This window comes from Cervus elaphus, chromosome 4, assembly GCF_910594005.1.
Source record: "Cervus elaphus chromosome 4, mCerEla1.1, whole genome shotgun sequence".
Taxonomy (NCBI): domain Eukaryota; kingdom Metazoa; phylum Chordata; class Mammalia; order Artiodactyla; family Cervidae; genus Cervus; species Cervus elaphus.
This window is the reverse complement of record NC_057818.1, coordinates 47,358,101-47,373,310: the sequence shown is the minus strand read 5'-3', so window position 1 is coordinate 47,373,310 and position 15,210 is coordinate 47,358,101.

The following is a 15,210-nucleotide window of genomic DNA, read 5'->3' as shown; positions in this document are numbered from 1 at the left end:
TCTAGTTGCGATGCGAGGGCTTCTTGTTGCCATGGCCTCTCTAGTTAGGAAGCACAGGTTTGGGCTCTATGGTGTGCGGGCTTCAGTAGTTGCAGCACATAGGCTCAGTAGTTGTGGCACATGGACTTAGTTGCCCCACAGCATGTGGGATCTTCCTGGACCGTGGATCAATCTGGTGTCCCTTACATTGCAAGGTGGACTCTTAACCACTGGACCACCAGGGAAGCCCTCAGTTCAGTTCAGTTCAGTTCAGTTGTGTCCAACTCTTTGTGACCCTATGGACTGCAGCACACCAGGCCTCCCTGTCCTTCACCAACTCCCAGAGCTTGCTCAAACTCATGGCCATCAAGTTGGTGATGCCATCCAACCATCTCATCCTCTATCATCCCCTTCTCCTCCTGCCTTCAATCTTTCCCAGCATCAGGGTCTTTTCCAATGAGTCAGTTCTTCTATCAGGTGGCCATGGAAGCCCTAAGCAACACATTTATAAATAAAATAATTATTTTCAACCAAATGAGGATACAGTTTATCAAAATTTGTTCAGTGCAGTGAAATGAATACTTGGAGAGAATTTATAGCATTAAAGTTCTATATTAGAAAAGAAGAAATATCTAAAATCAGTAATTTAAGCTCCCGCCTTAGCAAATGAAAGAGGAGCAATATAAACCTAAAGCAGGCAGAAAGAAAACAATAATAAGAACTAGAAATCATTGAAATTAAAAACAGGAACTCAATAGAGAATAATCAGTGGGAACAAAAGCTAATTCTTTGAAAAGATCAATAAGTTGATAAAACCCTAACGAGTCTAACCAAGCAAAAAAGATGAAAAACCTATAAATCTATAAATGTAGGGGAAAAGCTGACATTGGGTTGGCTATCGCACCAAAAGCACAGACAGTAGAAGAAAAAATAAATATATTGGATTTAATCAAAATAAAAAACTGTGCATCAAAATACACTACCATGAGAGTGAAAAGAACCCACAGAATGGGATATTTAAAACAAATTATTAACACCCAGAATAGATGAAGAATTCCTAACAACTAATAACAATTCAAAAATTGGGAAGTGCATTTTATAGACATTTCTCCAGTGAAGATACACGGATAACTAACAAGAACACGAAAAGATAATCGACTTCTTTAGTCATTACAGAAATGAAAAATCCAAGACCATAATGAGGTACCACTTCACACCCCCTAGGATGACTATTATTTAAAAAATGGACTAGGATGACTATATAAAAATGGAAAGTAAGGTTTGGCAAGGATGTGAAGAAATTGGAACCCTTGTGAATTGTTGGTAGGAATGTAAAATAGTGCAGCTGCTGAGGAAAAGAGTTTGGCAGTTCTTCAAAAAAGTTAAGCTTCTAATTTACAGAAAATGTAGAGGAAAAGTTAAGTAATGCCAAAAAGAAGCAATCAGGCAAATCCCAAATGTTGCATATTCTGTTGGACAGTTGATCTATTCAGTTTCAGTAAGTCAATGGCATGAGAACAAAGAGAGGAACAATCTAGATGAAAAGAAACTTGAACCACAAAATTCAGAAAATTTAAATTCAATAAAAATAAACTACATTTGAAAATAAAAAAATAAACTTGAGAGACTTAATAATCAAACACACAGTGTTGGCTCTGTTTGGATCCTTTTTTGATGAAACCAACAACAAAAAGATATTTGAGAGTATGCATGTGTACATGCTCAGTGCTGTGTGACTCTTTGTGACCCCCACGGACTGTAGCCCTCCAGAGTCGAGGAGGCATTCCCAGGCAAGAATGCTGGAACAGTTTGCCATTTCTTTCTCTAGGGGATCTTCCTGACCCAGGGATCGAACCCATGTCTCCTGCTTTCTCTAGTTACAGCAAGCAGGGGCTACTCTTTGTTGCAGTGCATGGGCTTCTCATTTCAGTGGCTTCTCTTGTTACAGAGCATGGGCTCTAGTGCAAGTGGGCTTCAGTAGTTGTGGCTAGCAGGCTCTAGAGCACAGGCTCAGTAGTTGTGGCACACAGGTTTCGTTGCCCTACAGCATGTGGGATCTTTCTGGAACCAGAGATCGAACCTGAGTCCCCTGCATTGGCAGGCAGATTCTTAACCATTGGATCACCAGGGAAGTCCCAGGAGAAAGTGCTTTATTCTCACAATGAAATACTTATTATATAGCAGTCAAAATGAATGAACTGCAATGACACGCAACAGTACAGAAAGCCTTACTAATATAATAATATTAGAAGAAAAAGTAAATGCCAGTGATGACATATAATGACTTAACTTTTTTAGAAAGTGAAAAAAACCTAAGTTATAATACACTTTTAATCAAAACATATAGATGCAGTAAAACTGCATAAAAACAAGCAAAGGACTGATGAACACAGGGTCCATTACTCTACCTGGAGAGGAAGAAGGATGGTTTTTATATATATGTATAAACTAAAACTATATATGTATATAGTTTGACTAAAGTAAGAAGCATGGGCACATGCTTTATTTAATCATATTACATTGGCTTTTCTTTTTGGATTTAGTGTAATAGGCTCAAAGTTTGCCCAAAGGCCCTATATTTTGGTTAGTCTTGTTGTGGGAAAATTGGATGCTTTGGGAGCCTGTAGACCAGAGGAAATGGGTTCAAAAAGATCTTTAATAAAAAAGAACCTCATGTCCTATTGATCGCCACTGGGCCTAATTGAAAAGTTCTTTTACCAGGAGTTGAATGGGAACTGGGTGTGTTGAACCAAGTTGAAATGTAGAAGGCAGAAGCCAAGATCCCTGGGATAGAAGATTATTTTCAACTCAAAAGTGTGAGATGAGGGAGACAAAACACAGAGGGGAGAGAGGAAATGAAGAAAGTCATCGCTACTTTAAGATTAAAATATACTCTAAGGATGCATGAAGGCTTCAGCACACTTAAAATAAAATAAATGCAGTACAAACACACATAGAGCCCTTGATAATATACATGTTTCGATGCTGTTCTCTCTAAACATCCCACCCTCACCTTCTCCCACAGAGTCCAAAAGTCTGTTCTGTACATCTGTGTCTCTTTTTCTGTTTTGCATATAGGGTTATCGTTACCATCTTTCTAAATTCCATATATATGCGTTAGTATACTGTATTGGTCTTTATCTTTCTGGCCTACTTCACTCTGTATAATGGGCTCCAGTTTCATCCATCTCATTAGAACTGATTCAAATGAATTCTTTTTAATGGCTGAGTAATATTCCATGGTGTATATGTACCACAGCTTCCTTATATCAAGGTGAAACAGATCACCAGCCCAGGTTGGAGGCATGAGACAAGTGCTCGAGGCTGGTGCACTGGGAAGACCCAGAGGGATGGGATGGGGAGGGAGGTGGGAGGGGGATCGGGATGGGGAACACATGTAAATCCATGGCTGATTCATGCCAATGTATGGCAAAAACCACTACAATATTGTAAAGTAATTAGCCTCCAACTAATAAAAATAAATGGAAAAAAAATAAATTATATACAACGGGAAAAAAAACCACATAGAGCCTACATGAAAATTATTTTTATGTAGCTCCATAGAATTCTGTTGAGTATTAAACCTATCAAATCGAATTTTAGAGACACTGGACAAATGGTATTTTTATATTGTAGTTCTCATGTTTTTAAAGCCTATACACATAGGTCTGAGATATTTATAGGCCCTTGAGTAGTCCACAGGTATCAGGTTGTTCACCCAGCATTACTTCATCCTTCACTCCGTCCCTAAGTCATGTCTGTAAAACTTGCCTATCCACTTCCTTAATGACTAAAAGTCTTTTAATTTCTATTTTCTTTTACTCTTTCTCTTTTTAAAAATTGAGTTATAATTTATATAAAATAAAATAAAAATCTTAAGTATGCATCATATGCACATAAGTTTGTATCCCTCACTCAGGTCAAGAAACAGAATATTTTCCATTCCCTCAGAAAGTTCCCTTGGCTCCTTCCCAGACAACAACTATCACCCTCTTCTGAGGTGATCACTCTTCTGACTTCCATCTCTGTAGATTAGTTTTGCTTGTTTTATTTTTTTATAGCTTTATTTTTTAACTACTTTTTTATTTTTTGGCTATGCTGGGTCTTTGTTCTTCTCATTGCTGTTCTTCTCTGTGCAGAGCACAGGCCTTAGACATGTGAGCTTCAGTATTTGCAGCTCATGGGCTCTAGAGCACAGGCTCAGTAGTTATGGCACATGGGCTTAATTGCCCTGTGGCATATGAGATCTTCCTGCACCAGGGATCGGACCTGTATCCCCTGCATTGGCAGGTGGATTCTTAACCACTGGACCACCAGTTTAGAACTATATAAGTGGAATCATACATTGTCTTTGGTATCTTGCTTCATTTGCTCAGATGTGAGATTCATCTGTATTGTGTGTAGCAGTTTATTTCTTTTCATTGCTGAGTTAGGGTACCACAGTTGTGTATCCAATCACCTGTTGACGAACAGTTTGGTTGTTTCCAGTTTGGGACTGTTACAGATAAAACTACCATGGGAGTTACCTGGTGGTCCTGTGACTAAGACTCTGCATTCCCAATGCAGGGGGCCTGGGTTTGATCCCTTGTCAGGGAACTAGATCCCACATGCTACAACTAAGACCTGGTGCAGCCAAATAAATAAATATTTTTTAAAAAAGGAAAAAAAGTACCATGAACATTTGTATACAAGTCTTTGTGTAGATCTTTGTTTTCACTACTCTTGGATAACTAACTAGAAGTAGGTTGGCTGGGTCCTATAGAATGGGGGCCCCAACCTACCTCTTGGATCTAATGCCTGATGATCTGAGGTGGAACTAATGTAATAATAATAGAAACAAAGTGCACAATAAATGTAGTGCACTTGAATCATTCCGAAACCATCACTCTGCACCCCTGTCCGAGGAAAAATTGTCTTTCACAAAACTGGTCTCTGGTGCCAGAAAGGCTGGCACCACTGATATAGAAGGTATATGTATGAAAGTTCTAAATGTTAGATACTGCTAATTCAGTTTCAGTAGTTTCATTTTCTTAGCTTGGCAGCCTATGGAAATATTAGCCACAGTGGCAGTTTCGACTGATAACTTCATGACCAACAAATACAGATGAACGTCAGCTGCACCAGCCTTTGGGCAGAGCGCAGAGTGTCAAAGCTGAGGCAAAGCTTCAGCAGTTGTTTCTGGGGCATAATTAATGACTGGTTCAGTGGTCCCAGATAACCAGCTGCCATTTCTCCTCTAACTAAATGACAACTGAGAGCAACATGAGCAGCCATTTTATGTAATACCCCCAATGTAGTCTCTGTTAAATGAACTTGGCAGAGAGCTATACTATGAGTGCTGCCCCATTTCCAAATTGCTTCAACTCACATATGTTTATATCAGCCTTAACCTTTGTGAAATTTTATTTTCTTGTTGCATGTTGGACAATAACTTTCCAAGATCTCCTAGTGTCTAGCAGGCAAGTGTGATTTCCACTATGTCTGGCAAGTTCCTTCAAAGGACAAATACTGTAGGCACAGAATAAGTCACGAGTGTAACTTGAAATATGAGACACCAGAACTGGTCTGATATTTAAATAAAAAGCTCACTTTCAGGAGTGAAGTGAAGGCACTGGCAGTGTAGTGGTTGAGAATCTACCTTGCAATGCAGGGAGCATGAGTTCGGTCCCTGGTTCTGGAAGATTCCATATTCTTCAGGGCAACTAAGCCCATGTGCCACAACTAATGAGCTGAAGTGCAAAAGATCCCACAGGACGCCACAAAGACCCTGGGTGCTGCAACAAGACCTGACACAGCCAAAAAAACCTAATGAATTGGGAAAAAAAAAAAACACAACAGTGAAGTGAAGGTAGACATAAAAGGTGGTAGAGCTTGCAGCAGAAGACAAATAAGGTATGTCCCATGGGCTGACCAATACCCCTAACATTAGAGGTGGAATAGGGGTACCTCTGAATAAAAGAATTTATCTTTTACACAATCTTAGGACACTGGTTTGGTCTTTAGTTATCTGGGGAGATACAAATGTTACAAGAGAGAGATTATAGCTGGGCTTGAAATTTTCATTAAGGATAAAAATGTGATCTTATGTTTTTTCTTTGGTTATATTAACTAGAATACAGAAAACTATTAGCTGTTTCTTCAAAGACGACTATGTAAATATCCCATTTCATCTTTTGTCTTATAAAGTAGTGCTTCTCAAATTGTGGTGAAAGACAAGATCTTGTTTCTTTCTTTGTTGAGGATTAGCAATCTGTTATGGACCAAGACTTTTGGAAAATATTATTATACATATTTTGTTGTTATATGTATTATATATTTTTATGACATAAATTTCTTGAAAAGTAAAAAAGACACATATAGCACATGCTCTAATTTTTGTCATTTCTAGAGTAACAAGCATAGAATTAGATTTTCATAAATATAATCAGAATAAACATAACAGGGAAAAGAAAATAATATTAAACACTTCATGTTGTTCATTCAAGTGTGCATAGGGGTGACACAAAATTACTATTATAACTTTTGTAGTTCTGTAATCATAACAAAGAAGGCATAAAAGAAATAGCAATTCTCCTTACCATGTCTATAAAACACACACTTTGAAGGAACACTGTGTATAACACATTTTTCACTTTGTATGAACAATGAGCTCTTTAAGTTGTTGAATAGAAGCTTACCTCTTCTGTGTTACCCAGCTTGCATCTACCTGTCGCTCTTACCTCTGTCCACAGGTCCCAGAGTCTACACTCTTAATTCTACCCTGGTAATAACATCCAAACAGCACCAGGCTCTGCCAGGTCCAGGAGAGTCTCACCTTGGCCCTTACCTCACAGGTTTTACCAGGGGTTCCTCTCAGGAGTGATTCCTGTTCCTAAGGCCTTGTCCTCTTACTTCCCCTCAAAGAATCCAATATGCAGGGCCTCCCTGGTGGTCCAGTCACTAAGAGGTCCCAATATGAGGAACCCGGGGTTCAATCCCTGGTCAGGGAACTAGATCCCACGGCTGCAATTAAGAGTCTTGCATCAAGAGTCATGCAATGAAGATTGCATGTGCTGCAACTAAGATCAGCATAGCCAAATAAATAAATAAAAATATTAAGTAAACAAATGAAAAAATTTTAAAACCCAACAACAAAGAATCTGACTTGCAGGTATCTCTAGTTCAAATTGTGATTTTTGCCCATGTATTAAACTCAGAAACATTGTCTCTTCACCCAAATTCTTCATTCTAGGTCCATGTTGTATTCCTGCAAGAAACCATTTCTCTGCTGGTGGGTCCCTGTGACGGTTTCAGCTCTTTTCTTTGCTGATTTCCATTATAGATGTTGAAGGAATCCAGTACTTTATTTTCCAACTGACCTTGTGACTAAGGGCGACTATGTATCATAAATTTGGCCAGTGATACATAAGCAGAAATATTTGGGGGTTGGGGTATTAGCATTTTCTTTTTTAATAAAAGGGGCACAGTTATTTAGCAAAGACCTTCCTTTTACTTTTTGCCAGCAGCAGAGACCAACCTTGATTCCCGGATAAGGTATCATTCCCTGTGAGGACCAGCCTGGTAGACGGTGAATTACATTAGATCTTTCCAAGCATCACTGACTACAGACTCATGGAATTCTTTATCCACCATTATAGCTTCCTGTATGACTCTTTGTCTGAACAAGAAACTAATTTCACAGCGAGGGAAGTGCAGCAGTACATTCATACCCAGGTATGTTTGGGGGTGGGTGGGGAGCTGCACAGGCTCTTTGTTTTGGTGGGGCACTGGGCTCTTGAGTGCACGGGCTTCAGTAGTTGTGGCATGTGGGCTTAGTTGCCACGAAGCATGTGGGATCTTAGTTTCCTAACCAGGAATCAAACCTGTGTCCCCTGCATTGCAAGGTGGATCCTTAACCACTGGACCACCGGGGAAGTCCCTCATTTTAATTTTATATACAAGAAGTTGTTGGAAGTTAACCTTACAATTTTTATTCTCTAGGCAATGGAATATTCAGGGGGCTGTAACTGAATCCCACGTTGGCTTGAAGAATAATTAATACAGCCAGAAATTAATTAATTACTAATTAATGTAGGTAGGTGTTGGGATTATACATTCTCATTTGGATAGTTGTAACTAGCTAGGTAGATCTGTAGAGTTGTTTTGTTATTGTATGAGAGCTCAAATGTGTGTAGAAAGGTGTTTAGAGACTGAGTAACCAAAGGGTTGACTGTGCCCAGTTATTATTGCCTCTCAGCTCCACATTCACCCTTCAGTACCTGCTCTGTGAATATGGACTTGATTCTTGAAGCATATCTCTTTTAAAAAAAAATGTGTTTATTTGTTTATGGCTGCTCTGGGTCTTTGTTGCTGCCCTTGGGCTTCCTCCAGTTATGGAGAGCAGGAACTACTCTTCATTGCAGTGTGAGGGCTTCTCATTGCAGTGGTTTCTCTTGTTGCAGAGCACAGGCTCTAGGTGCCCCGGCTTCAGTAGGTGTGGCACGTGGGCTTAGCTGCCCTGAGGAATGTGGGATCTTCCTGGACCAGGGATCGAACCCATGTTGTCTGCATTGGCAGGTGGATTCTTAACCACTGGAACCACTGGACCATCAGAGAAGTCCTCTTTAAGCATATCTTTACAATGAATATGTTGTGAAGCTTTTCATCAGTGGAAGATGCTGGAGGAAGAAGAGGGTGTCTCTTCTTGGTTCTGAATTTTACATTTTGCTTTTTCTTGCTCCTGCTTCTTGGTGTGTGTCGGGGTAGGGGGGCATTCAGTGATGCTTGACCCAGCTGTGCTCCAGTGCACGAAGTCTCCTGGAGATCTGGTCTGGCAGACCTGGCCTGGACTCAGTGACCACCTTTCTGAGGCCTGCCTCACGAGACACTATGTGCTCCAGACCTCATGCCCACAGTGGTATCCCAACTCTCTCTGCATGCCTGTCCATCCACTTTGGCTGTTTTCTGGAGCTCTCCTGATGTTGATACTATGCATTTCAGGCCTCATACCTGCAGCACTATTTCAACTCTCCTTGAGTGCTTGGCAACCCAGCAGATTTCTCTGCCATCCAACAGGCTGTAACCACATCTTAAATGAGGTCTGAAACCCAGCTTCAAAGTTTTCCTTCCTTGACCTTAAACAGCCCTTTCAAATTCTTTGATGTCGTTATGGTTATTCTCCTGTCAGTTCAGTTCAGTTCAGTTCAGTCGTTCAGTCATGTCCGACTCTTTGCAACACCATGGACCGCATGCAGCACGCCAGGCTTCCCATCCTTCACCAGCTCCCGGAGCTTGTTCAACTCATGTTCATTGAATCAGTGATGCCATCCAACCATCTCATCCTCTGTCGCCCCCTTCTCCTTCAATCTTTCCCAGCATCAGCGTCTTTTCCAATGAGTCAGTTCTTTGCATCAGGTGGCCAAAGGGTTGGAGCTTCAACTTTAGCATCAGTCCTTCCAGCCTTGATATTGAACTTCCGTTTAAATTCTGGTGCAGTTTTGTTTTGTGTTTGAACTCAAACAGATACAAACTGACTGTAGGAATTGGTTACAGGTACAAAAAGTTTCTTAGCCATTTTTGGCATAAGTCACCATTTTTCACCAAGGCATCATTTTTTACCAAGACCTTCACACTTAAGTTCTCCATGATATCTAACTCTTTAAAAAAAAAAAAAAAAATCTGTTTTTTTTTTGTTTGTGTTTTTCTGCACTAGGTTTTAGTTGTGGCATGCAGACTTAGTTGTAAAATGTGGGATCTAGTTCCCTGACTAGGGATTGAACCCAGGCCCCCTGCATTAGTCAAGTGGAGTCTTAGCCACTAGACCACCAGGGAAGTCCTGATACCCAACTCTAAAAAGGCAGGATAGTTTGCCATCTGCCTCCTTGACAGATTGTAATCTCCACAATAAAGATTCAACTTTCTCTCCAAGATATGTATTTCTGTCAATCAGTGTTGCTAACGGAACACTGGACATGACAGAGAAGCTCAAAAACCTGAAAATGAATATCTGTTTACAGTGATGTTGTATTTTTATAGGGGTTAAATTCAAAAGTCAGGAACAAAATAAAAAATTAACTATATTCTAAATTATACTGTAAAATATCTTAAATGATTCATAAGGAATATAACATGAATTGATCATCTAACACTGAGGAACAATGTGTATACATGTGTCAGTAATACATCATACACAAAATTCCTATACAAAATATTTCATGTGTCATATTTACATGAAATATTAACACATATTAATTTATGTGAGAGGGTAACACTCACCTTATATTAAGTTTGTATATGATTGTTGAGAAAATAGGATATTCATGTAGTCCTAAGTTATCAGCCCTTAGGTTACTTACCAATTAGAAGGGAACAAATATAACTTTATAATTAAAATACCTGGCCATTACCACCTTAACCATGTGATCAAATTTAGCACCACTGCGAGTCAAATGTCTTCATGTTTCTCCTGATGTGATACAACAAGAGGACACTACACTGTCTATGAAGTGTCCTGAAAAATTATGTTTAATGTGGATTTTACCATGAGTGTATAACCAGAGAAATCTAAAACATAAGACATTCTGTAGAACAGTTGAGCTAGGTTCTTTTTTTTTTTTAAAATCAATGTTTAAAGAAAACAAAATGGTGAAGGGACTGTTCTAGATTAAAAGAGACTAAAAAGACATAACATCAAATGTAATGCATAAACTTAATGCATAACATCAAATGTAATGGAATAAATTTTGTGTCCTGATTAAAGAAAAACCTACACAAGGCATTTTGTGGACAATGGGGGGGAGGAAATTGCAAGTGAATTATGGAATTGTTACTTTTCTTGGCTCTGATCATGGTGTTGTGATTAGAGATACAAGGGATGTGCTACCGTGTTTACTGATGTGATTTTAAGACACAGGTATTTTGTGTTACTTGGTGACAATATGCGAGACACTGTTTAGTGGTGTGTGGTAAGAAAATGTCCTTGTTTTTAGAGGATACATGCTGTCATATTTAGTAGAGAAGTATGATACTTAAATTTCTTTTTTTAATCAATTAATTTATTTTGGGTGGTGTCAGGTCTTCGTTGCAGCATGTGGGCTCCTAGTTCTGGTACATGGGTTCAGTAGTTGCAGTGCTCAGGCTTAATTGTCCCAAAGCACATGGAATCTTAGTTCCTGGAACAGGGAGCCAACTCACATCCCCTGCATTGGAAGATGGATGGATTCTTAACCACTGGATCACCAGCGAAGTCCCTATAGTATATGATTGAAATCAGCCTTCTATTTGGAATTTTTTTATAGCCTTCCCCTTCTCCAGGGGACTGTTCCAACCCAGGGATTGAACCCAGGTCTCCCGCATTTCAGATGGACTCTTTACCAGCTGAGCCACAAAGGAAGCCCACGAATATCGGAGTGGGTAGCCTATCCCTTCTCCAGCGGATCTTCCCTACCTAGGAATCAAACCAGGGTCTCCTGCATTGCAGATGGATTCTTTACCAACTGAGCTATCAGGGAAGCCCTCTATAATCACAAAGTTAAAGTAATTAAAGGAAGAGGCTCTTAGACTGAGGTGACCCTAACGCTTTGGTCGCCTATGTAAGCAAACCGAAACCTAACCCAGAGTCAATGCACTTGAATCCAAGAAAATAAACCTTAGGGACAACCAGTCACTAACAGCCAACTCAGCTTTCCCAGATAAGATGATTGCTTAAGGTGGTTGTTGTTGTTCAGTCGCCCAGTCGTGTCTGACTCCTTGTGACCCCATGGACTGCAGCAAGCCAGGCCTCCCTGTCCCTCACCATCTCCCGAAGTTTGCCCAAGTTCATGTCCACTGCATCAGTGATGCCATCCAGCCATCTCATCCTCTGCTGCCCTCTTCTCCTTCTGCCCTCTATCTTTCCCAGCACCAGAAACTTTTCCAGTGAGTCAGCTATTCGCATCAGTTGACCAAAATACTGGAGCTTCAGCTTCAGCATCAGTCCTTCCAATATTCAGAGTTTATTTCCCTTAAGATTGACTGGTTTGATCTCCTTATAGTTCAAGGGACTCTCAGGAGTCTTCTTCAGCACCACAGTTTGAAGGCATCAATTCTTTGGCACTTTGCCTTCTTTACAGCCCAGCACAACTGTATGTGACCATCACTGGTTAAGGTATAACCAATCAAATGATTTCCTTGCTTTGCTTTGGGGTCTTCTCCATAAAAACCTCTCCATCAGCTCCTATTTGTTGAATGTTCCTAGCCACTTTTGACTTAATGCTGCCTGGTTCTAACTGATGTATGCTCAAGTAAATGCTTAAAAAAATCTGCGACTCAGCTTATCTTTTAACACAAACGAAACTTTTCTTTTGACCTGTCATTATCAGGTTCTATACCAGTTAAACAAAGTTAATTAGAGAGCATTCCTTCTTTTCCTAGACTCTGAATAAACTGAACAATCATTATTAGTTCAAAAACTAGCTAAAATTAGGTGTTCTACTTCTTAGTAGAAGTTAGTAATTTAAATTTTACTAGAAAATCTAAGAGACTGGTTCCTGGTGGTGCTGTGGTGAAGAATCTGCCTGCCAACGCAGGAGATACAAGAGACTCAGGTTCAATCCCTGGGTCAAGAAGATCCCCTGGAGCAGGAAATGGCAACCCACTCCAGTATTCTTGCCTAGAAAGTTCCATGGACAGAGGAGCCAGACGGGCTATGGTCCATGGGGTCACGAAGAGCTGGACATGACTGAGCACACACACATACACACACACACACACACACACACACAGAAAATCCAGTTACCTCTACTGTGGTTATAAATATTTTATTATTTGGCTGCACTGGTTCTTAGTTGGTGGCACATGGGATCTTCTAGTTACAGCACGTGGGATCTAGTTCCCTAATCAGGGATTGAATCTGAGTCCCCTGCTTTAGGAGTGCTGAGTCTTACCCACTGGAACATCAGGGAAGTCCCTGTGGTTATACTGTGGTTATAAAGTTGCACATAGCCTCAAAATTATTTTTGAAATTTAATTAATGAATTAATTTAGTTTTGGCTGCACTGGATCTTCAGTTGCTTCGCCGGGCTTTCTCCAGTTGAGTCGAGCCAGGCCTACTCTTCATTGTGGTGTTCAGGCTTCTCACTGAGGTGGCCCTTCTTGTTTCAGAGCACCAGCTCTAGGACCGGTGGGCTTCAGTAGTTGCAGTGCACAGGTTTGTTGCTCCTTGACATGTGGGATCTTCCTGGACCTGCAATCAAATCTGTGTCCCCTGCTTTGGCAGGTGGATTCCCAGCCACTGGACCATCAGGGAAGTCCTCAAAATTACTTTAAATATAATGTCTATGGTTTAACCTTCCACATTTCTCATGTTTTTGTTTTGTTTTGTTCTCATTTATAAATATTGTGTTTCAATTATCTTTTAGAGCCAAACTGAATTTTAAAAATCTGGCCCACTATTCATCCATTTCAAAATTTCAGAATCTACACTGACAGAAGAAATTTTCACATATTGAGGTATGGGGAAATTGAAACTGTGTACAACTCCTGCATCCTTATCTTTTGAAGTAAAATGCTGACTCAAGGGTTAATGATTGGGAAATGTGAAGATGTAGAAACAAAGAACAGCTGTTGGGCTAGGGAACTGGTAACAGTTTAGACTATAATTCTGTGACACAGCAGAATCAGTGAACTCCGTTTCCTGAAAGATATAGATAAAGGCCTGACACACATTCCTAAGTTGTTTTTACAGGAAGCAGACCCCTGCAGATGAAAACCACTAACCATGGATCCTAGACTGACTGAAACCAGAAGGTTGACTTGAAACTTTACCTTGATGCCAACCAGTCCAAGAACTGTCCATGAGCCGATCATGCCCTGCTCCTTGAACACTAGAGAACTCCTCACTGCCTCCTCCAGGTTGAGTCACACAGTCTTGAGGGCATTAGCCCACGGTGGCCCCCTTTGCCTGGCAAAGCACTAAAAGCTATTCTTTTCTACTTCATCCAAAACTCTCTCCACATTTCTATTCGGCACCAGTGAACAGAGGCTGAGTTTTGGCAACAAAATCATTCTGGCTTATACATAATTTGGCCTGAACTTTATGTTACTGAAATAGCTTTATTTCCTGTTTTTCATACAGTATCAGTTCAGTTCAGTTCAGTCGTTCAGTCTTTCTGACTCTTTGTGACCCCATGGACTGCAGCACACCAGGCCTCCCTGTCCATCACCAACTCCTGGAGTTTACTCAAACTCATGTCCATTGAGTTGGTGATGCCATCCAACCGTTTCATCCTCTGTCGTCCCCTTCTCCTCCTGCCTTCAATCTGTCCCAGCATCAGGGTCTTTTCAAATGAGTCAGTACTTCGCATCAGGTGGCCAAAGTATTGGAGTTTCAGCTTCAGCATCAGTCCTTCCAATGAATAGTCAGGACTGATTTCCTTTAGGATGGACTGGTTGGATCTCCTTGCAGTCCAAGGGACTCTCAAGAGTCTTCTCCAACACCACAGTTCAAAAGCATCAGTTCTTTGGTGCTCAGCTTTCTTTATAGTCTAACTGTCACATCCATACATGACTACTGGAAAAACCACAACTTTGACTAGAAGAACCTTTGTTGGCAAAGTAATGTCTCTGCCTTTTAATATGCTGTCTAGGTTGGTCATAACTTTTCTTCCAAAGAGCAAGCATCTTTTAACTTCATGGCTGCAGTCACCATCTGTATTATACATTTGCATTATACATGGCTTCAGTCACCATCATACATTATTCATCTCTTTTAACCATTAAAGAGAAAAAAAATGCATGATCCAGAAGTAAAGACTGTTCACTTTGAAGATGGGAATAAATAAACACCTCCCCTCCTATAAGCCCATGCCAGTACTCCTTTAGGGCTTCCCTGGTGGCTCAGCTGGTAAAGAATCTGCCTGCAATGTGGGAGACCCGGGTTCGATCCCTGGGTTGGGAAGATCCCCTGGAGAAGGGAAAGGCTATCCACTCCAGTATTCTGGCCTGGAGAATTCCATGTACTGTATGGTCCATGAGGTCACAAAGAGTTAGAGATGACCAAGCGACTTTCACTTTCAGTACTCCTTTAAAGGTAAGATTCCTTTCCCAGACACCAAGGCTATACTGACTCCCTGTGTACGTGCTAATCTGTCTCTTGAAAATTTGAAGGAATGTTCTCATGTCATGTTTGATGTATGTATTTTGCTCTGACAAAATAACAAACTATACTGAAAGCCATGCTTCTCAGACCAGTTTCTCAGAATTCCTGACAAGCTA